This window comes from Anser anser (assembly GCF_964211835.1).
Source record: "Anser anser genome assembly, chromosome: 3".
Lineage (NCBI taxonomy): Eukaryota > Metazoa > Chordata > Aves > Anseriformes > Anatidae > Anser > Anser anser.
The window spans coordinates 34,637,592-34,661,002 of NC_139722.1; the positions used below are offsets into that span (position 1 = coordinate 34,637,592).

Consider the following 23,411-nt stretch of genomic DNA (forward strand, 5'->3'; position numbering starts at 1 on the left):
TTTGATGGCCTGTTTGTCGAAGAGAAATCAGAAGCATTAAGTCAGTCTCTGTATGAAAGTCTGCAAGGAATGGTATCAATTTGTCCTGAATATGTCCCTCCATATTGCTTCAGCAGGAATTTGGAAGCATTGCACCAGTCATACCTATCCTGGCCTTCAAATCTGCATTTGTCACTCGAAGATGGAATCCTAGTGGACTCTTTCTAGGCTGGCACGTAAGGACCCTGCCACTTAGGGCTGACATTAAGAACTGTGTGACAGGCTTGAATCATTGTTCTGCTCTTTTCCCAGTGTGTTTCTGTGCACGCCCTCAACTAGAAGCATAATTGGCAATAGGATGCTGTGTTTAGGACTGAGCTAACTTAAGGGAAAAACTACACTGAGGTATTTTTACATTAAGATAGATTGCCCATAGTCAAAAACACTAAAAAGTAATACACTGTCATTCCAGTGACGATGAAAGTTATAATACCAGTTTCATTTATCAATGTTGGTCTGAATTATTGTACTTCAGATACAGATTAATAAGAACTTGATTTACATGTTTTATTAAACAGAAAAACAATTGTTTTGTTCTCTGGTTTAGGAGCACAGATGGAGTGTAAAACAGGGCAGGTGAAGGAGACTTAAACACAGATTTGTAACAATTTATAAGTTGGATTACAACTTTTAAGTAAGAGCCATGTGATATAAATAAATCTTTCCTCTGTGGCACATTTGAACTATATATTGGATATAAAATAGCAATTAAATGGCTGGAAAGCAGCTGCTTGCCTGTCTATAAGACATCTGTTTTTTTTCCTCAGCTCAGGAAGAACAACTTGCTGCTACAGCCAACTGTTGTGTTTTGGGGACCTGTTTTATTTTCCAGCATAAAATGTAAGTGTAATGTGACACAAACTGATTTCCTCTTTTAGATTGCTTAGAAATTTTAGGTTCCTTCTTTTTTTTTTTTTTCTTTAAGATCTCTACTGCAGAAACCTCTGTTACTTCTGCCATTCTTTTCTGCTGCCCTTCCTGCCAGCCTCCTGACCCACTAGTTGGGTTGGTTTAATCGTTATATTTGGCATAGATTCCCTGCCTTTAAAAGGCCCAGCACCTTGTCTTAGTGGTGTTTTTATTATTTAATACAGGCCAGGGAAAGATCATGATGAAATACTTGTTTTATGAGCTAAATACAGCCATCTGAACGCTTTTGAGTCAAGAGGCTGCAGCTATGCCTATGGAGGCTGTCAGCATGACTATCAGTGCTGTCTCCTGGTGCTCTCTACTAGCCTGGAGTCATAGGGGATGTTTTCTTTATATCTTTGCTGATTTCTTGCCCTCATGAGGAATGCTGAAGTGTTGAAACAGTGTGGAGGCATTCACTTGTTGGAGAGACACACAGTGCAACACTATGAGCTAAAGCTCACAAACTAAAATTCTCTCTTTTTAAGGAACATAAGAAATATGATTTCCTTTCTAATATGAGATGAATGGAACTTCTGTATTTCTGAAAACCATTGAGCTAACTGAAAAGTCCAAAAGCCTTCTGCTTTTATTTTCTATTTTGTATTTCCTGTTTTCAAAAGTTTCATGAAACAATCACTGACAGACAAAGAAGCTGAAGCTAAAGATCACTCTTTCCCACTTTTTTGCTCAGGACTGGTTAGTAGTAAAAACATGTTATCTCTTGTGGAGTGATGAAATGCTTATATATTTTTGTTGTGAATTTTTGGGAGTTAATTGAGGTATAATCTGGCATCCTGTTTATCTGTGTAAAAAAGCAAATTAGGTATTTTGTGTGGTATCTCTTTTAGAACAAATTATGGAAAGAGGATCATTACATATAATTCTAGTAATGTAGAATGGATCACAGAATGCACACCAAACTTGCTTTCAGCAGTGATAAAATGTAGACCACTGCAGGATCATGGTAAATTCACTGTTAAAGTTATCACTTTAAAGTTTTCACTAAATTATTGTAGCAATTGAATTAACAGGCTGAGACAACAGGGTGAATATTTAAGTAGTTATTCAACGTTGTTATATTCCAGATGAGTTCCTGCAGAAGGAAGGAGAAGCTGTAGCTGTAGTAGAAGAAAGTTTCTCCTTTTACAATGTTTAGTCAGAGGCATGTTTATTTGAAGACTCATCCCTTGGTTGCACCGCATTGGTGGCAAAATGGGAGGAATCTCACAGTGAGCAATTAAATTTAATCAAAACCATCACCCATTTTAGCTAAAATATATATATATGTTCAAGTAGTTTTGAAGAAAGCATGCACTCTTTTGTCCTTTAAAAGTACATAATCTGATTTGGCAGGGCACATTTGTGGTGTCTCTGTGGTAGAATTTCTATTAAACTTATGTAAATGCTCCCATTCTTGAGAAAATAAGCCAGATGAGTTGGTTTGAGACATTCATTAAAGCCTACTCCAAAACATGTTTTATATGAAAAATGGCTTTGCTACTGAGAATGATTGGTATGTCAAGAATTTCATTTCAGGCAACATTTTTGTTATTAGAACAAGCTTCTGTTGTCTACTCAGGGGTTTTGTTCAGAAAGATATAATGCAAGATAGGAAAAAAGAATCCTTCCAGTGTTCTTATCTACTATGCAGTACTTCTATTGTAAGCATAGATAATAACAATTCTAATATTTTTTTCATTTCCTTGGGTGCTGCTTCTTATAATGGTCCTTATGATTTTACTGCTGGTGGCCAGGAAAATAATCAAAGAGCTTGTTTGTCAGTGAGCAGTGTACTTGTTTATTGATACCTTAGAACTGGAAGCCTTAACGGTGATCTTTTAAATCCCTTTTTACCTTTTTGTATTTCTTGTGTAAAATACAAAGACGATCACATTAAAGCATTTTCCTTATTGGTTTCTGCATCATTAAAACCTGATAGGACAATTTCTCTCCTCTTTATATTTTGAAAGACTACCAGTTTTTGAGAAGAATAGAAGGAAGGGAGGATAGGGTACGTCTTCTGGTGACATCAGGCTCAAACCGCCCCAAGAGGAAAACTAACTGTAAATGGGGAAGAAAATGAGAACTTGATTGAAGCCAAAAGAAAAAGGAAATAAAAAAAAAAAAGAGAGAGAGAGACGGAGCGAGAAAAAAACAAACAGACTCATAATTTGTGAGGTGGGTTTCTGTGGTTTATGCATTGCTTTGTTTTTGTTATATCCTGTCCCACCCCTGCCCTTCTGGAGATATTATTAATTCATATTATTATGGTAGACACCTACCATACTTTTTTTTACTACAGTGACTATTTTCTATTTTTTGCACAACCCTTGTTTCCTGAACAGCAACCACATTTCCAGAGACTGTTTGCATATGCCAGCAGCAGATAAAGTTAACATGTTAAGCAGCTGGGGCAGCTAAGGAATGGGGGTAATGCACTGGATGGTGCTTGATCTCTTTTTTTTTTTTTTCTTTTTCTCCCGCCTATTCATTTGTTTATTTACTTTTTTAAAGCTAGACTAGAGAATGAAAGCTTGCAATACTTGCTGGGACATAAAACACCTGAGTAATATATGCTGCCTCTGACCATAGGCTGGCAATGCAATGTTCATCACAAGATCTTCACAACTACTATACAACTACTACTATAAGGCACAGCACAACATCATCACTGGATCACATGAGCTCCCTGGATCTACTGTTAAAATATTACATGGTAGCTAATTGCAACAAGCATTTTCTTAATGCAGTTTTTGTCTTCTCTAGTGTGTACAAAGTACAGTGTCATGGCCAGTAAGCTATATTGCTGGAGCATCTGAAAACCCAGGAATTGTTTGGACATCATTGGACAAAGAAAATTAGAAGGAAAGGAAATAAAAGGATTATGAAAGAGGAAGTTGAGATGACCTTGCCACCCAGTGTCCCCTCTCAGGTCAATGTCAAATAAAGAAAGGAATGGAATAAAGGATAACCAGCAGACTTCTGCTTGCCAGCTGAGCAAGCTACACACTGCACCCTGGAAGAGTCCTGGGGCATGTTTTAAATACTCCTCTACCCTATCTCCAACCAACAGGATCCTGTTATTTCCAACCACTTCCCTGCTTGCCTGTCTCTGAATGTCAGCCTTAGGTAAAATTGACACCAAAGCATTTAAAGGATCTGTAATAATTAGTGGAGGAAGTTTATTATCATTTGGAATTGTGCTTGATTATTTAAAGGTCATTTCTCTCCTGCACATAATCAGTTTTCTTTGCTTTTGTTTTTACTTTAACAACTGCCAAACTGAAATAATTAATGGAAAATTAAATATAGGGGCAAAAATGACTTTTATGTACAGATCACAGTATGGCTGGTTTGGAAAGGGCTTCTGGAGATCATTTGGTCTAACCCCCTGCTCAAGCAGGGACACCCAGAGCAGGTTGCCCAGGACCATGTCCAAGGGGCTTTTGAAGGTGTCAAAGGGTAGAGATAGCACAGGCTCTCTGGGTGACCTGTGCCAAATCTTGGTCACCCTCACAGTGAAAAGGTTTTTCCTGTTGTTCAGATGGAAACTCCTGTGTTCCAGTTTGTGTCCATTGCCTCTTGCCCTGTCAGTTAAGGAGGGGATAATAGCCAGCTGTGAACTAAGTAGATGGAAGTTAATTTATATATTTTGTTCTCATGTCTAACTAAAGTATGCAGCACAGGAAAGTCTCTGGCAAAATCTTTGGTTCATTTCAGGGAAAGGAAGGTGTGAATCTTTCATTTCATGCTGAAATGCCCTCAGCATGGCCAGCCACTCATGGATGCAGGCATTGGCACTAGATGTGTCTTTAATTCCAAAGGTGTAAAATATTACCTTCAGTCAACTCCATGAGCATTCATTTTTCTTCCAGAATTTGGTCTTCAGACCCACAAATCTCAGCATGAAGCACCACACAAATCTTTAAAACTGGACAGTGGGTAGGATGTGCTGCTTTTAATTCTCTTTCAACCTCTGCTGAGCTGCTATTCTTTAAACTGCTGCTACAGCTTCTTAATTGCCCTCCCCAGCATTATAAGTTTTGGGGTTTAATATTAATATTATTCAACAGTTTCTTCTTGCTTGCAGGGTGGAAGATAATAGCCACATCACAGCAATACAGCACTAATGGCAGACACCAGCCCTGATGGTATCATGGCTGTGTCACATCATGCAGAATGCTGTGGGTTGCTGGGTCACAGGGGTGACATGGAAGATTTTTAGGAATCCTTTTGGGACTTTTTAAAGAAAACATTTTGGGACATTTTCTTTTGAATAAGGATTGCATAAGCCTCAATTTCTTAGGAAAAGAGTCCCCACAGACCTTTCCAGGCAGACCAGCTCCTTGAGTGCAATGACTCACCTTCCAATATCCTTCACCCCAGTTCCAATTATCCTTTTGATCACAGCTTTCCATTTGAATGGAGAAACTTTGTTACTGATAGCAAATCTGTCTTTCCTCACATAAGGCTAGAGTACCTACCCTGCCTTTTTCACTAAACAAAGAGCATGAAACAAAAGGGAATGGCAAAAGCATTACAAACGCCCCATCCTTCCCTCTCCACCAATGCATTTACCTACAGCTGCACAAAGGAAAACAGAACTGTATTATTCTGTATTATCTGCAGAGAAGAAAATGTAGCCCATCTTTTCTGGTGTCTTGGAGAAAATGTCTGTATTACAAAAAATTCTCAGTCTACCTCTAAGCAACCAGCTCAGGATGCTAGAATTACTTTAATTGTGTTAGCATGGCACTCTCCTAGGTCTATTCATCTGTCTGAGTAGTGCCATCAGTGCAGGGAAAACACTATTAACATATCAGTACTTCTTCAGTGCCTGTGCAAGCTAGCCTGTTCACATCTAACTGATACATTACATTATCTAGACTTAGACTTGTTTTAAGCCTTGTTGCAAAAGCAGCAAGATTACAAGTGCAGAATAACACAGACATTCTTGGACAGTGTTAAAAAATGTTTGGCACAGGGTAAATAGGTGGGAAAACAAACTCTGAACTGCTGTTCTGCTCAGCTCTCACAGCCAGCTGGCCCACAGTCCTGGCTGGCCACTCCAGAGCATACATGATCCATCACTACTGAGTACCTTACACTAAGTAAAAAGCCTCTCTATTCTTAACTATGTACATAAGACTAACCTACACATTTGTTTCAAAACCTGCAGGAACAGTTTCTACTGACTATTGTCAGGTATCTCACTGTGTATAGTTTAATCAATTCTGCATTAAGAATCACCTGGTGAGTCTGTGGGATGGCCAGATTTTCCACCCAGGATATTATTCTGCACACTGAAAGGTACAAATGGTGCCTATTATTCTTCCAATTGCAGAAGAAGCTCCCTGGGGCAATCACTGTTCAAAAATCCCAGCTGGATTGCTCCTGTGCCTATTAGTCACATGCTTTGTCATGAAGGTGGCTGGGAATTCAGCCGGTCACCTTCTCTCAGATCAGATCATGGTCTCCAATCAATCCATTGTCTCATCTATGAAGATGTCTAGCAGGAGAGTATGTATAAAACAGAAGGAAGTGCGCCGTGTGGGCATAACAACACAGCCCCAGTCCCCAGCTACTCTGCAATTACAACTATTGGACAAACCTGAATTTAATTAGTCTGTCTAGGTTTTAGTTTAACTTTCTTATCTCTTGCCAGAGAAGCACATGGTTTTAGTGAATTGAACTTCTAGAGAATGATAGTAAGCTACTCTGGAATTCCCCTTCTCTGCCGTATGATCAGACAGCTTACAGAAATCTCTGAAAAGGTCCATCAATAATCTTCATGAATTGAGCTAGATTTAAGTAGGGAAAAAAAAGAAATAAACATAAGAGGAGAAAGCAGACATAAGGCTCTGAGCAGCTATGAAAACAGACATGCACTCCAGGTAGCTGTCAAGACTTAGATGAAGCCATTTTCATCTTTTACTCTGAGCGCAGTGGAGCTGTCTCTCCTTTGTGTTGGAGATCACAAAGGCCTGGGGATGTAGAAGTAGCAGTTGCAATGTTAAAGGTCATTTCATACTATCTAGCCCTTCTCCTGCTGATCCATGTCTCGTTGTTGGCAGCCACAGAGATGGAACTTCAGGGTAAGTTCAATGTCCTGAGGGTCTCCCCGGAGTACTACCAACATTTGTATTTGGACCTGCCTTGTTTAACATCTTTATCAATGATCTGGAGGATGTGACAGAGTGTACCCTCATTAAGTCTGCACATGACACCTTAAGGGGGGCCTGGTTCATATACTCAAGGTTAGGGTTGTAATCCAGACAGGCTAGAGGACTGGGCTGACAATTTTGTGTAACTCAGCAAGGACAAAATGCAAAGCCCTGTATGTAGGAAGGCATGATACAAGCTAGGAGTGTCTGGATGGGGAGCAGCTCTGCAGGAAAGGCCCCTGGGGACCTTGGTGGGCAGTGAGTTGAGTTAAGTTGAGCCAGCAGTGACTTTTGCAGTAATAAAGGTCAACAACATTCTTGGGCTGTGTCAGGAGAAACACAACCTGTTGATTGAATGAAATGATTATCCTCCTGTACTCCATATTTATTAGTCCACATCCAGCCTACAGCAGCCCATTCTAGGGGGCCCGGTGCAGAAAAGATGTCAATAAACTGCAGAGAGCTCAGTGGAGGCCAACAAGATAGTCAAGTCTGAACCAAATGCCCTGTGAAGAGATGCTGGAGCTGAGGAAGCTGGGCTTGTTCAGCCTGATGAAGAGATGGTTTCTCGGGGACATAACAGCCATAAGTGCCTATCTCGGGGACATAAGTGCCTCTGGGGAAGGTATCAGTGGAACAGAGCCAGGTTCTTCACAGTAGTGTATGTCTAAGGAGCTGTGAGCGGATGTTGAAACAAGATAGGTTTAAACTGACAGTTAAGAGAAACTTTTTCCCCATGAAGATTGTCAAGAGTGGAGCAGGTTGCCCAGAGAGTTGACTAGTCTTCATCCTTGGGGTTTTTCAAGACTCAGATAAATCATAGAGCAACCTGGTCTGATCTCAGAGCTAGCCCTGGTCTGAGCAGGACATTGGACTAGAGACCGCATGAGGTTCTTTCCCACCTGAGTTGCCCTATGAGTGTATGATTCTCTTGGAAGACGAGTGATTTCTGGCTCCTGTCATGAAATAATTTTTCACCTCAGTATTTCAGTTTGCATATTGATCTTCTCATACTAATTCTAATCTCTTCATATCTTATCCAAAATATATCTTTGTTTTTCAGGTATTGTCAGAAGTTAGTCTCTGCACTTGAAGGCTATAAAAGACTAAGTTTTATTACTGTTATTATTTTTAATCTTGAATTTTGTTAGCACTAGGTGTGTGTCTTTAACTTCTGTTGAGCTTGACAATTTTATGTAGCAAGCTGTCAAGGGCTTAGTTGTCTATGGCAACAAAGCCTAGACCTCCACATGAAAGTATTTACTATTCTTTACCCTGATTCCAGTGTGATAGAAATGTTCTATCCACCTGAAGATGAGCATCTGATTCAGAAAGTTAGCAGCAGTCACTAGTCAAACCAGAAAGTGGGAAAATGGGTCTCAACACTTCCTTGGTTTGACTGACTGAATAAAGCAACAAGGTATCAAGTTCAGAAATTGCTTGCCTGTCATCTTGCACTGTGTTCAACTTGCACTCTAGTCAGAGAAAATCTGCTCAGTTGCTAACTTTTAATTTGTTATTATTTCTTGGTTTTGATAATAATATAAATTTAAATCTTTACATAGCTTGGATATAGGCTTATGTGGCCAACCTTGTAGGAGTAATAACTAAAGATCTGAATTTAGATTGAACAGATTATTATTTTTCTTTTAACAAATGATTGATAAATATTGATAGAATTGTATTGATAAGCCATAGTGATAAACCTACACTAGATTGAAATGGCTTTTGAAATGGTAATGTTCTTCAAAATATGCAAGTACACACTATAAGATGCTCTTTCCCCTATTTCTGTACCTGGGACATACTCATGATGTCACTGTAAAGAAAGCACACACATAACAACATATAATATGTATATGGTGTCACTAATGTAACTGATGGACTTGGACTCACTGTCTTTACAAAATGACATTGTTACCAAAGAATGAAATCTTTAAATAATCATAGATTCATAGAATTCTTTGGGTTGGAAGGAACCTTAAAGACCATGTAATTCCAACCCCCACAAGACTAGGTTGCTCAAAGCCCCACCCAGCCTGACCTTGAACACTTCCAGGGAGGGGGCATCCACAACCTAACTGAACAACCTGTTCCAGTGCCTCACCACTCTGAGTGAAGAATTTCTTCTGAATATCTAATCTAAATCTACCTTCTTTTAGTTCAAAATCATTGCTCCTTGTCCTGTCACTACAGTCCCTGATAAAGAGTCTCTCTCCCAAGGGGGACTCTAGTCCCAAGGGACTCTAATAAGCACCATGACTTCTATCCATCCAAACTAGTAGTTACCATTCATTAACTTACCCATGTTGGATCAGTGTTTGGAGGAAGAGGTGATATCCACAGCTCAAAATTCCTTTAATTCCCCATCATTTTTAGTAGTTTCCTGTGGTTCTTGAAGAAGAATGAAATGAGGCATCTAATTGCAATTTAGAGTTCATTATCCACTCCTTCTACAAATCACCACAAATTAGCCAGGAGAGGCCAATGTCAAATCATTTGGAGAACCTGGCAGAATACCAAGAGTAAGAACAATTACCTGACTTGGAGAAAATAGTAAGAAGTTTGCTTAATGAATGATATAGTTCCTTAAATTAATTTCAACACTCCTGTCCATAAACAGAATTTTAGATGGTGCTACTGAATACATAGAGCCACAAAGGAATGTTTTTTAAATTACTTTCAGTCATAAGAATTTGAGGTTTTGCAAAATCTGCCAAGAAAAGAACATTTTCCTATAGGATTTTTTAAGTTTTCCCTGAAGCGTGGATAAGCTCTAATACATACAAGTACTGCATATAAATTAGCAATCACATCTAAAAGCATTGGACTGAAAAGAGGACCTTTTAAAAGGTGACATTTATTTCATCAGGAAAGTGTTATCTTAATTGTCAGTAAGTTCATATTTTACTAATAATTTCCTATGCTTTTTGCAGAGGAAAATTGAAATGATTTCTTTCTAAATAGTCAAGATGCATCTAAAAGATCCATCTTAAGTAAAAACAAGGCTAGGAGCATTAAATTTCTGCTGAAAGCATGTTTCTGTTTCACTGACCACTGTGCATTTCCAGGTGTCCCAGATGAAGCAGATGTATGAAGACAGATAAGCTGTGATGCACTTTTAACCAGGTGTGAGCCATTTATGGGAAATTAGATGTAACTTGGTGCTTTCATAACTAGCCAGTTGCTTGCTTTTATTTTATTTTATTTTATTTTACTTTATTTTACTGTATTTTATTTTATTTTTTTCCCCCAACAACTGAAGAAGCAGAGAAAAGAACCAAGACTGAAATGATGAAAATACATTCTGTACTAAGAGAAGAAATTCACAGTTGTGACTTCCTTGATTGCTCCTTTGGTACATGCTCTTGTGATGGTCAAAATGCTTGGCTATATGGACGGGTATGGACAGATCCTGAGTTCAGTGCTGGCTTGGCAAGGGCACCATTATCCAAAACCTCTCTGTCTGCATTTACCATTGTGTGGTGTGATAACACCACACACCTTTGTGTGTCACATATTCTCACAGTTACCAAGCCAGCACAGCAGTGGGCGTATGTGAAGGTCTGACTGGAACACATGCCTAGCACAAGTCAGATCACCGGACAGAGTCTGTAGTTCTTGTCATCTTCACAAGTCTCATAAGAATCTCTGGGAATGTCTGTAGCAGAGGGTGTAGGCAGCCTGAGCTAATACAGATTAAGTAACAAGTAACAGGATATGAATTTGCCAGTTAGCAGATGCATGGTTTGGATTTCCTGACCATCCCTGTTAAGCACATACTGAATCAGAAACATGTCCCAGGGTGTGAAGGAGCATTTAAAAAAGGCTGAATAAGAGAGCTACATTTATATGTTTACTCTGCTATGCTGTGTGATTCTGTATTTTTCAAGCTGTGCCATTCTATATGAATCTTATTTTCAGTTCACCTACAAGCAGTATATAAGCAAACAGTAGCCACATTTAGGTATGTAAATCTATTGAAATCTGAATAACACTTTAGAACATCAAAGGAAATAGTACTCCATTAGTAGTTTGTCACCTCTCATGTTTTAAAACGGGAAAAAAAATAACTCTACAGTGAGATATCTAGTTTGATTGTTTTGCTTTCAATCATTAGAATACACACATTTTTCAACTTGTAGAATATCTTGAAGTTAACATGCTAAGAGAGTAAAACGTTACACTTTGCATGCTTTTGTTCCCTATCCAAGAGTCTTCCGACAGCAACCTCATGACAGCTACATTTTCAAAAGTCCCTTCTTCTCCTTATTGAAGATAATTGGAAGCATCTGCTCCATTATCAAAGTGTACGCTACTGTGCTTATAGCTATAGCTGAAAACTGTGATTGCATCATATCCAAACATCTCTTCATCTTTCCAGCTTCAATATCATTTCCTAGCTCTGATCATGTACTGGAATAAGGAGTTGGTTATTTTAAGTAGTCATTCCTTGATTTGTATCAATTTGAAGTTATTGCAGAACTGTAATTTTCAAGTCAGTTTTCTCTGCTTGCTACCTGTGAAGTAAAAATTATGCACTTTCCAAAAGAGGTTCAGCAGCTGGTGGTCAGTGATAGGTTCCTCTGCCGTTCCTGAAATTTCATAAGTGTTACAGCTTGGCTCACATGGCAGCAGCAATTCTGTGGTACAGAAGATCCTGAGTCTCAGAGGTCTGTTCATGAAAATAATCAATCTGGGCATGCCATTCCCTTTGGTTTGTGAGGATCCTGTCAGGCTGACTGCCCAAAAACAATCAAAGGAAAGAGATTCCTACACTTTTAAAGGATCCTGTAGGCTTTTTTCTAGTACCATATTTTGCAGCTGTTGCTGGTCACAAGGGTCAAGAGCCTGACAGTGGGGATTGTCTCCATGGGTATGTTCAGTGAGCTTGTGACAGATAAGCATAAAGTTTTAGTCACAGACATAAGGGTGAAATAGGGTTTGCAGCTCTGCAGCAGAGGCCGCTTTTCTGTCTACAGAGGAGACTGTGCTTGCCTATAGGTGGTAGCTCCTATTCAGAAGAGTTCAGACACAAAATATGCAGGTTGTTATTGCATGAGAGCATTGCACAAAGAGGGCAGAGTTAAAGGAGTTTGAGGACTAGCTCAACTGTAGCCTTCCTGCTTTTGACAAGTTTTACGGTTGCCGTTCTTGTAAGAGATTTCAACATACCCCAAGAAACAGATAATTGTAGTGTAATTTGATAAAGCATTTTTAACACTGAGAATGATTAAGATACCTTAATTTATGTCTACAAATGAATTAGGTGTCCAGCCTGACATAATAGTTAATGAGACCCATACCAATGAGTCTAGTAAGCGACTCAGCTCACCTTGGCGTAGAGACTAGCAGCTAGTCTGATTCCCTCCCTCTGCTGACTATGAATAGACCTCAGACACCTGTCTTTAAGATAGCAACATCTAGTAGATAACTAGAACTGGCTGCCTTCATTTGCAAAATTGCATGCCTGCCTGAATCCCCTGTCACCGTTGCCATGAAAGAGACCTGCTTTTGTAGGAGTTAATGGTGCAGTACATGACTGCTTGGGGTGCTACAGTGCGAAGTGGGTGACACTGGGGGATTTCTAAATACTTCTTCCTACTCCTGGGCACTTATCTATGAAACAAAGAAGATGAAAATATCTTTTCATGCTCTTCTTATCATCCTCTCCTTCTTTTTAAGTAATTACTATTCTGAAGCCACTAGCGCACGCAGAGTTGTTCCAGACTTGTGAGTGGCAAGCAGCAATTTAAAGGGTGACTGAAAGCAGTGGTATTTTAGCCTGAACTACACATCTAACCCCTTTTTGGCAAGCCTCCTAGCCCTGCCTCCCATCCTTCTACAGTCCTGGAGGTCCTCACTGCTTCTCCATACATACTTCTGTGTTATCTGATTCCTTTTGACTTTTTCCTTCACTTACACACTTCCCTCATGAGTGGCATAACTCATCTTCTAATCCTCTATGCCTTAAAGCCAGCATTTGCTGACATAATTTCTTTTTCCTGAAAATAATGTGACCCCATTGTGAACTTCCTCCTGCAGAGGACATTTCTACAAAGTAATACTTGTTAGAAGCTTCAACCAGCTGACAGATTGCAGTAAGTAGCTTCTTTCTCTGGATATATTTGCCAACAGTCATGTTCGAGTGACTCTGCTTGGGGCTGGGCAAAGCTGGCTTAGTGAATGATGTACATTCACATAAGCTGCCTGATTCATGTAAATCAGTCAGATCAAAATGCTTTGCGGTTAGGAAGGGTATTTCTGCACAGGCAGATGCATGCAAGTGCAGTCCATCTTTAGTCTTAAAGATGTGTACTCTACCTGATATGTTACGCTTCTTTGGAAGGTCTAGCATCATACCAGCTTGGCTATCTGCTGTCCACTAAAGAAGAGGATTTCTGTGAAAAGAAACTGCATCAGTCTGCACAATTAATCTTATTACTGTTTTGCTTTGATATTCTTTCAGTATTACTGAACTATCCAATTGTCCATCTCCAGCTCTTGCTTTCCTTGCTGGTCATTCAAAAACATTTTCCATTCTGATGTTTCTCTGCTGTTGAATGCTGTTTTGTCAAAAACACAAGCAGGTCTAGCAGCCACTCTTCTGAGGAGTAGACTAGCACTCAGTTAAGGCACTTTAAGGTTCAGTGCACCAAACTCTCTAATGGCCTCCACAATTTGAATACAGAAGAAGTGGTGAAGACCAGATTCCAGGTCTGCTGGGACCAGGTACCAGATCTGCTCAGAAGTGATAGAGAAAAAGTGAAGAGTCAGAAGATCCAGAACTGCAGTCTTCACCCATGCTCAAGCCTGCCAATTACTCCTGATTTCTTTTTCCACAACTCTTGTCTTCATTAATGGTTGGCAGGATCAGACTACAGGTAATATTTTCTTTGTATTGTGGAGAAAAAGTCAGTATAACCCAGGTACAGTGTTTAATAGGTAAATGTCTTTTCTCGCATAACAACTCATTTTTGTAAATTAATCATGTTCCAACAGCCTCACTCTAGGATAACTCAACCTACCATCTTAACTCATTTTCCATGTTCTGAATGTGGAAACATTAAATCTAGGTCAATATTTTCAGTAAATTCAATAAATTATTCACAGAGTCAATTATTTTCTCAGGATCTTTTGTACCACAAATTTTCTACTTCATACCACAAAACCGTTTTAATATTCAAGGAAAGAAAGCATTCCTATCTGCAGAGGAATTGCACAGGCATGCATCCGAATTCTGAATTTAACATCACTGGGTATAACACAGCAGGGAGTAAATGAATTTCACCCCATCACACATTTGATTATCATCAGAACGAGATGTACTTGTTTCTATATCACCTTCACAAAGTCAAGAAGGTGAAAATCCTCCATTAATGCAATAAAATTTGTATATTCCTAGAAGCAAGAAGTTGTTCTGTTATTTGTCTAACATTGGCTAGAAATTGAATATAGCTTCTGACTACTTGTCTGGTCTTGTAAATCAAAATGTGCTCATTGTAGTTTAGCAAATTGTATTTTTTTTTACTTATTTCCATTTTGATTTTTGCAGCTTACATGTAGAATGATCAAAATCAAAACAAAGTAAAAATTAGAAGTAAAAAATTGGTAATAGTCTCTTTTCTTCATTATATTTATGGGCTTATTACAGAAGTGAACTGTAAGAAAAAGTTGAATGAAAGGTATGGACATCTGACATGCAAATACGGATAAATGGTTCTAAGAATAAGGGCTGGGCAAACCAGATGAAGGCAAGAACACAAATAGGATGCAAAGAGGTGGTTTGGAGGGCGCACTGGGAGGCTTGCCAACACGGGGAGGGGCAGATTTAGACAAAATGTCATAAAAAATTCACAGAGCTCAACCACATTAGATCAAAAGGTAAAAGGAAATCTTCCAGTAAATCCCATCAAAGTTGACATGCTCAACATGCTGTTCTTTGCAAAGCTATCCCCAGCAGCTGTACTGGTAATGAATGACTTGAACTGAGATGCTGCTGTAGAAGTTTCTGTCGTATTGGCAAGCTGATGCTCATTGGCTGTGGCAGGTGTTGTTGAAACTGGCAAATGTGTCCCACTCTGCCTGTCAAATTTACCTTTCCTTTTCCCTTAAGTGTTCCATTTGCTTTCATCACTGTCACATCCATCTTCCAAATCAGGTCCTTTTCCTCAGCTGCACTCTTAGCAAAAACTCAGGTACACAGGGCCACGCAATCAGAACCTCTGATCCCACTCACTTCCAAAAATTAAACATTTTCCCCCTCTGCAGTCTTGACCTGTTAATGGTGGTGATAGGAGGAGTAAACTGTTAGTGCTGCTCCACTGAGTTTGGATTTGAAATGTTCAGCATGCCATTTGTTAGAGCTGTAATTATTAATGGGCTTTTTTTTTAAAAAAAAAAAGTCATTGCTGACGTGCGTTATTTTTTTCACAGCTTTAGTTCTGATGACTAAGGAATTGCCAGAAAGAACAGATACTGTTTTCACAGTGTCACACTTGGACGTGTTTAACCAGCAGTTTTTATTTCTGAGTTGAACAAACTCAAGAGCCCTGCTTTTAACCAGTTTTCCAGTTAGACTGACTAATGTACAGAGAAAAGAGATGAAGTACCAACTAAGTCCTAATAAAATTAGATGCTTCTGAAATCAGAATATATGACTTCCTTAGTTCTGAGTCTTTTCTACAAGCCATTCTGTCAGGACTTATCTAATTACATAATATTTTACACAATAAATGCAAGCATTGTACTTTGTTGGCATATCTTACATCTCTATTAGAAGAAACTAATTAGACCATATTTTCCATGTACAGAGTGAGTATGTGCTAGCTGAAGTAAGATACATGGAGTTGAATGTTATAGCAATTAACAATGATTCGGTGTACAATTTTACATTTGGGATTTGAACTTCAGCAGTAACAACACTAATGATGTACATATGTCTTCCACTAACCCACTGAGTTTTTGGGATAGTGAACCTTAAGCTCAAAGGTGCTTCCCTTCCTCAGACCTAAGGTGATGAGACCATATACTGGTCGCAGTGTGGCTTCATTCTCAGTTGTCACCCAAGTGCTTCCATAATGTAAATATTAATCTCTAAAACAAATTAGGAGATGTATCATGTGCCAACTCTATCCAAAGTGCGGACACATCATGAACAGCATGGCAAATCTTAGCATGGTTTCAAGTACATTTGAAAAGCAGGCTATTAGAAGTAGTTTGTTGTGTTTAAATGGCATAAAAGGTTGAGTTTATTCTAAGCTCTATATTATGTTTGACATTTGGAATTTAGTACAAAACAACAGGAACAAACTAGAAGATAGCTCTGGTACCTATTTTTAGCTGGAAAAAGTCCTCAACACAATACAGTTTATATGACAGGGACATTTCCTGTCACAGGACACTCCCACTAACAGAGAGAGATTGGGAAAGTCAGGGATGACAAATTAAATCCCTGAAACAGTTCTTTTTGAGAGAAGGACAGGAAGTGGTGAGAACCACTTTTGCTTTTACCCTGAGCATCTCAACTCTAGGGAAATGAACAAATATAATGTGAGTTGTATTGGTAAGAAGTGAGTCATTGATCCATTTTGTTGATTAAAGCTTAGAAGTATCCATCAAGAAGGAAATAAACTCTTGAATCTGGGGCTTCATCCCCAGGTGGGGCAAAATATGAAGCACACAATTCTTTTCCCGCAGCTCTATCATTGTACCTGACCATGTGAACCACTGTAAAATTGTGAATTGAAATATGTAATGAAAAAGAAATAGTCAAGGAATGACAGATAATCAACTCCACTTTCCCACTAGCCCCTTTTACTTTATCTTTGTGATGTCTGATTTGGTGTTATTACTATGGTCTCTTGATTTCACTGACTCAGTCTGCCGAGTGCTGCAAATCCTTGCTGAATGCTTTATCTTTTAGAAATGCAAGGAAGCTATAGGCACATTTCCCTCATGGCATAACTTGCATGTAAAGATGCCTCTTGTGAGTTTTCCTTGCCACTAACTTGATGCAGAATGAAAAAAACGCCTCTGCAGAATCCTATTGCCCAAGCCAGTGCTTGCTTCAGGCAGAACTGAGGAGCTAAGTAGTGAGCCTGCTAACACCAAGCTTAGGGCCAAAAGAGAGGACATCAGGGTCAGAGAACACAACCTGCCATTGCTTGACAAGTTGCCCAGTGTGGCTGTGTGTCAGCTGCAGGTTCATGACAGCAGCAGTGTATTCCTGATCCTGCTCCTTAGTGTCCTGAGTAGGCACCGAAGAGCCCCATCAAGGAAGAGGGACTGCTGTAGCTGTACCATTCCCATTCATTAATCTTTAATTAATTTAACTAATTTAATTCATGAACCTAGTTGTGGTGGGGAGGCTTAGGTTGGAAATTAGGAGAAATTTCTTCTCAGAAAGAGTAGATAGGCATTGGAACAGGTTGCCCAGGGAGGTGGTGGAGTCATTGTCTCTGGGGGTGTTTAAGGAAAGGTTGGACGTAGTGCTTAGTGGGTGACATTGGTGGTAGGGGGATAGTTGGACCAGATGATCTTGGAGGTCTTTTCCAACCTTAGTGATCCTGTGATTCTATAATCTTTTTTGCAGCTTTGAAATCCAGAGCAGACCAGATTATCATCTTTGAACTTTCTCAGGCTATTGAACTGAAAAAAAAGATTAAAAAAAAAAAAAGTTTCTAGTCCAACACAGGCTGAGTGGGAGTGGGGTGGTATTTTTCTCTGATTTCAGAGCTGTCTAAGTAACATGGGATTCAGTATTTGACATGGGGTTTATTTATTCCTTAAAAGAGTGTTTAATGTTTCTGGATTTTTGAGCCTTCCTTTATGATGGAAAAATAGTGAAAAATAACAAGAAATAGGCGAAGAGAAAAACACATCCTTGAGAGAGGAGGGGGGAAAGAATGAAGGAGGAAAGGGAAATGTCAATATAATCAGCACTGCGGAGATGGAGCTGTTCCAAGCCTGTATGAGAGTGACTGGTCAGTCAACTTGATCTCTGACTTGTCAGGAGTGCAGAGCCTAAGCCATCATTCACTAAGAATACAATGTTCTTCTTAAATTGACTGCATTTTTAGAGAAGTCAGCATTTTACTTGAGAAAACTTTTACAGATTCTCTTGGGTATTGAAGAATATCTGCCTCGCCAAAAGAGGAGCCTTAGGTTTCTTGTTATTCCCAGCCTCTGGCTCCTTGCAATGTCATCTATCATCTTTCAAATTCTTCTTCTCTTTTTTTTTTTTCTTAGAATGTGACTTTACGCTTAGTTCTTTTTTATCTTCTTCTGTCCAGAAGCTTTCAGATTTTTCTCCTTCATATTGAAGCAAAAAGTTTTCTCTTGTTGTTTCAGTACAGCAGCCTTTATGTTTCACTTTCTATTTCAGCAGTGTGTTGTATTTAATAGGAGACATTTCCAAAAGGGCTGAGGGTCAGACTTTCAAGTTTGCAGCACTTAACTGCTGCATATGGTTGAGCTGAACATCCATTCAGACAACTATAAAGATGCCCTGTTTCACAGCATGCTAAGCTTGGCCATGCAACACAACGCATTGCTGTGTTATGGATTCCTGAAGCAAACCCTGGTGAGCAGAAGCAGTAGTTTGAGGCTAAAATCAGGATTTCTGGGTTAGAGTTTCTGGTCTACATGATTTTGCCCCTCCAAAATTGATTCAGGTCAATATTGCCCTGACACTGTAATATTGGCCTTTCCAGGTGGGGAACTTGCATTAAATCTTAATTTAAAGCTGAAATGCAAGAAACACTTTTTCTTCTCAGTTTGCTGCACGTTTTGAAATAGTCTGGCTTCTGTAACAATGTTCACTTCCCAATCTCTCCTTCTGGTCTTGAAGGTTGCACAAAATTGTGTCACTGTAATCACCAACTGCCTGACTCTACATACCTGGCTTGTAGTTCTTGACTAATGTGGTTAACGTTTTTCTTAAGGCTCAAAATAAAAATTCTATTAATTCAGAATCAAAGTCATCACCTCTAAAACAGAAAGAGATTTTCAGTTCCAAATTGAAAGTCTGACTGAAGTTCAGTTTTGAGAAGTTTTCTTTGTCATTTTCTGAAAAAATACACCAAGTATTTGGAAGGTTTTGCAGTGGACCCTCCATTCATGACAGATTTGTTATCACATATTCTGAATTTCGCTGCATTTTTGCTGCTACCCATGCACAATGATCAACTAATTTTGCATAATGTGTCCACAAATAAAAGCAAAAAAATAAGCATTTTACAAATCATCTGACATTCTATCAGTATGCTGTTTTTTGACTTCAGATGACTCACTGTCATATTCATTTGTTAGCTTGTTCATCTATTAAATAAAACATGATCTATAGCAAGTGACCCATTTCATTTTCAATTCTAATTTTGCCTTTTTGGAGCACCCTAGTCTGTTGTTGTTTTTTTTTTTTTCCCTAATGTGAGTGCCAAAGGTTAATACCTTACATTTAGACACTTAAACAAAAGAGGGCCACAGTAACTTCTAAGTAAACAAAGCAATTATAATTTTGCAGCTACAAGCATTTCTTCTCTTAACTTTCTATAAATAAAAACTTTCCGTAAAGATTTTGATGCAGTTCTGTTCTGGGCTAATACTAATTATAAAAAGTTATTCACAAATTCAAATAATTCCAAAGTTATGAGTAACAAGATAATTTTCATAGAAGTCTTTAAAATTTTCAAGTTTGTAGGTATTTTGTTCAAATTAGAACACCTGATTACACACTGACACAGAATGTAAGTACAAAGCACATTTTATATTAGATATTCTTGCAGATTAAATAGATCTTGATTAGCACACATGGATGGAATGTGGTCATCAATGCCATCACAAAACATACACTTTAATAGTGTTCAAAATTGTTGATGTTGGGCAACCTCTGTAACAGCTTTAATATTTTATAGTAATAGTATTGCATTGATTTCCTTTAGGTATTTTTCTCCTTTTTATTGAGCTTATGAATCTGCTACAGGTTCTTTGCTGTTTGTGTCCAATGCCTTTTCAAGATTGGTGTGTCTTCCCTCTCATTCCACGTATAGTTTTTTCAGCTCTATCCCTTCTCTTCCAAGAAGGCCAGCATAAATAAACATTTTTTGAGGCCATAAAGGCTGTGTAAAATGTCTGAATGACAAAGTAATGAACACTCTTTGTGACTGGAGTCAGCACAAGTATTTATTGCTAAGCAACAAAGACTGATGTCAACGAGTTTTGCCAAATGCAGATGGTGAGTAGGTTTGTTGAAAAAATGAAATCACTCTAACATAACTCTTTACAGCAGATTATAATATAATAGAAATAAAATGCACTCAGCTGGTCAGAGTGAAGGGCTCCACAGAGAGGGATGAGGTTAATTTAATAACAGTTTCTGCTGGCTTTGCTGTATTTTAGGGAGTTGTTCATATATGAGAGTACTCCTAACTACCTCTTCTGAAATCTCAACGAGAAAAGACTTAAGGAATGAAAGACTTCTGCAGAGCTTCCCTAAAGTGCCAGCCTTCTCAAAAGCTGCCATTCCAAATGTTATTGAGAATAAAGGAAAGAAACAATATACGGTACCAGGCTATTGGGCAGGTAGTGTTTGGAACATGCAAATACATTACTGGTCACTTTAGCTTCTTACAGTGTAAATGATTTTTAGTCCTGCTTAGTGAATGCCTCTGTGTTATTTCTCTGAACAACTCACCAGGTGTGACTGCTGGGCTGGGATTGATGATTATGTCACTGCAAAGCTGAATGCATGCACTTCAGGGAATGTACACCAAACTCCTTTTATCCCTGTGTGAGACCAAATCTGCTGCAGTGAAGAACATGCTCATTGATCTGCTTTGAGCACAGAAATGAAACATGGTAATCTTTATGCATATTCTTTAGGCAGAGCTCACTGTCAAAATCAGATGCAAATTTTTCTTATTGCCAGAGAGAGTGGACAAAAGCATACCTTAGTCCCAAACTGTGAGAAGTCCTGCCACTCACAGTGGTATGCCTAATCTGAAGAAGATGAAACCAAATGATTGTTAGCTAGCATTTAAGTACAGTGCTGGAGGCAATATAATCTGATTCAGTAAAAAAATGGCTAAAATCATTTGTCGTAACTCACCTTGAGTGCAACTTACTTCAGGAAGCATCTACCTCCTTACCTGGAAGCCATCTCACCCATATACTTTGTTCATCCTCCCAGAAACAAACTGCTCATACTCAGTTTGACAGATCAGTCTGCTGCCCAGCTCCAAACATCCCTTGTCTTCTTTGCACAGAGGATCAATGTCTGGCCCAGACTTTTTGGTCTTTGGCCCTGAACTGATGACATGGAAAGGCAGGCACTTTCCTAGGTTCTCAGTCTCCACAGTGAGTCAATCTTGCTGGCCTGTACCAATAATAATATTAGTGCAAGGGCTGGAACAGTAGCCCATAATATGATAAGTATATTAAACGGTTTGGTGATTGCCATAAAGTAAAACACACATAGAGAGACCCAACAACCCTACATCTTGTTATAGAAGGTGGCCTAACTTGCTTCAAAGCAAAGATCCTGCACCTTGGATAACTCATTATACAAGTCTCTTGTCTGTGAATGAAAAATGAAATGTGTATGAAAATTACTATCTTAGCTTGACTGAAAGAAAATTCACTCATACCTCGTGGCACTTAGCTTAGCTGGGAAAAAAAAATAAATTACTTGAAGCTATTTTTATTTCTGTTAGTTGTGTTAGGCAACCAGCCATATCATGTCATCCAGCCACAGCAGAAAGACATGAGGGGTTGTTAAATTAGAATTAGGCAAATTCACTTGATAAAAATAATAATTTTGACTAGTGATTGCATTTGGGAAAGATTTTAAGAAAAGCTGTAATTTTTTGCCACTTGCTTTGCCGCTTGATATGTTGTTGGTATTTTGGGCTTTTTCTCAGTTTGGATCTATTTGTTCAGATTCAGATTTACTTTTTGTAAATGTTCATGAGCTAGTGAGACTAAATGACTTTTTCAGAGCTTGAGGTATTCAAGGATTGTTTACTTCTGCAGTTAAATGCTTGATATTTGCCGACCTCGTATGTTTCTGGTGTCCAATCAGGCAAACAAAACTCCTAAACTGCAAAAAAAGGGAACTGGTGACAGTGAGAGTGACTGATACATACTAAATGATACTACCTGAGAATTGATTTCTTGGATTTTTCTTGGATTTAGATATATTTTCAGGAACATTCATCCATTCAAATATTTATGATATGGTGTAAAATAATATCTGGGTAATGCAAATTTAATTTTAATTTTAGCTATCTAATAACAAACTCCTTTATGAATGTTTGGATAGGTGGAAATTCCTGACTTTACAAACAGTTCTATTAAAAGCTGATCACCAGGCATGCACACAAAGACACAAAATTCTGTTTTCTCCATCTCTAATGCGCTGCTGAGATATCTAGCACTTATGCCATTTAATCTTAAAAGCTATTAATGCAGTTGGTAAAGATAGAAAGCAAAATCTGAAATCTTGTCAAGCCTACTGAAAGCTGTAGTCAGTCTTTTTAATAAATGTTTTTCAGAAACTCTGTTTTGTTCATGATAAATGCACTTTTTCAAGCGTAGCACAGTAGATTTAGTACATAGAAAAATCTCCCGTTGACAATAGCTTTATTCTGAACTTTTTATTTATCTGTGAAACAGCCAGAGTGGACACAGAGGTAGTATAAACTTTTTAATCCCATCAAAGTTCTTTACCCTTGAATTGGTCAGACCATCTGTAGACATAAGAGGATGCTTCCTTTTCCACGTCTGTTCAGCTGTCAGACTTTCTGCTGAGCCTGGCAACAAAGGCTTAAAATATGACGGTGGAAATTAAATATTTAGCAGATGATGGACTTGGTTCTTGAGTCCCCACATGCCACGTGAGTGGCTAAACTGTAGTTTTCCTTGGCCCTACACGTAGGTGCTGATTGTTTAAAGAAAAGGAAGGAGTCCTCCAAGCCAGGTCTGGAGACACTGCCATTGGCAGCCCTGGGTGTCCCCACTTGGCTGTGAGGTCAGAGAACTTCCTCAGCTTAAACTTCCAAGTCCTAAATCCCAGGCAATTACTGCAGCCATGGGGCTCTTTGCAGTGCTTGGGTTTCTCACCTAGTTTGCCCAGTGAGCTCTCTGGTTTTAGATCCAGCTGACTACAGGAGAACTGCAGGCAGGAGGAACACCCAGCATTAGACAAATTCTTTGCAGCCAAGGACTTACAGTGCCATTTATGACACAAGGTGCCTTATAATGTCCCACTGAGCATAATCCTTCTCTAAAATAAGTGTA

At 38.8% G+C, this 23,411-nt stretch overlaps 1 long non-coding RNA gene across 1 annotated transcript; it reads left to right on the forward strand.

The window, feature by feature from the left end:
- Positions 1-584: 584 nt before the first annotated feature.
- On the forward strand, positions 585-21,488 carry LOC310896127. The gene is made up of 3 exons (XR_014581205.1): positions 585-9,671; positions 10,187-10,244; positions 10,381-21,488. It is a non-coding gene; the product is annotated as an uncharacterized lncRNA (long non-coding RNA).
- Positions 21,489-23,411: the final 1,923 nt, after the last annotated feature.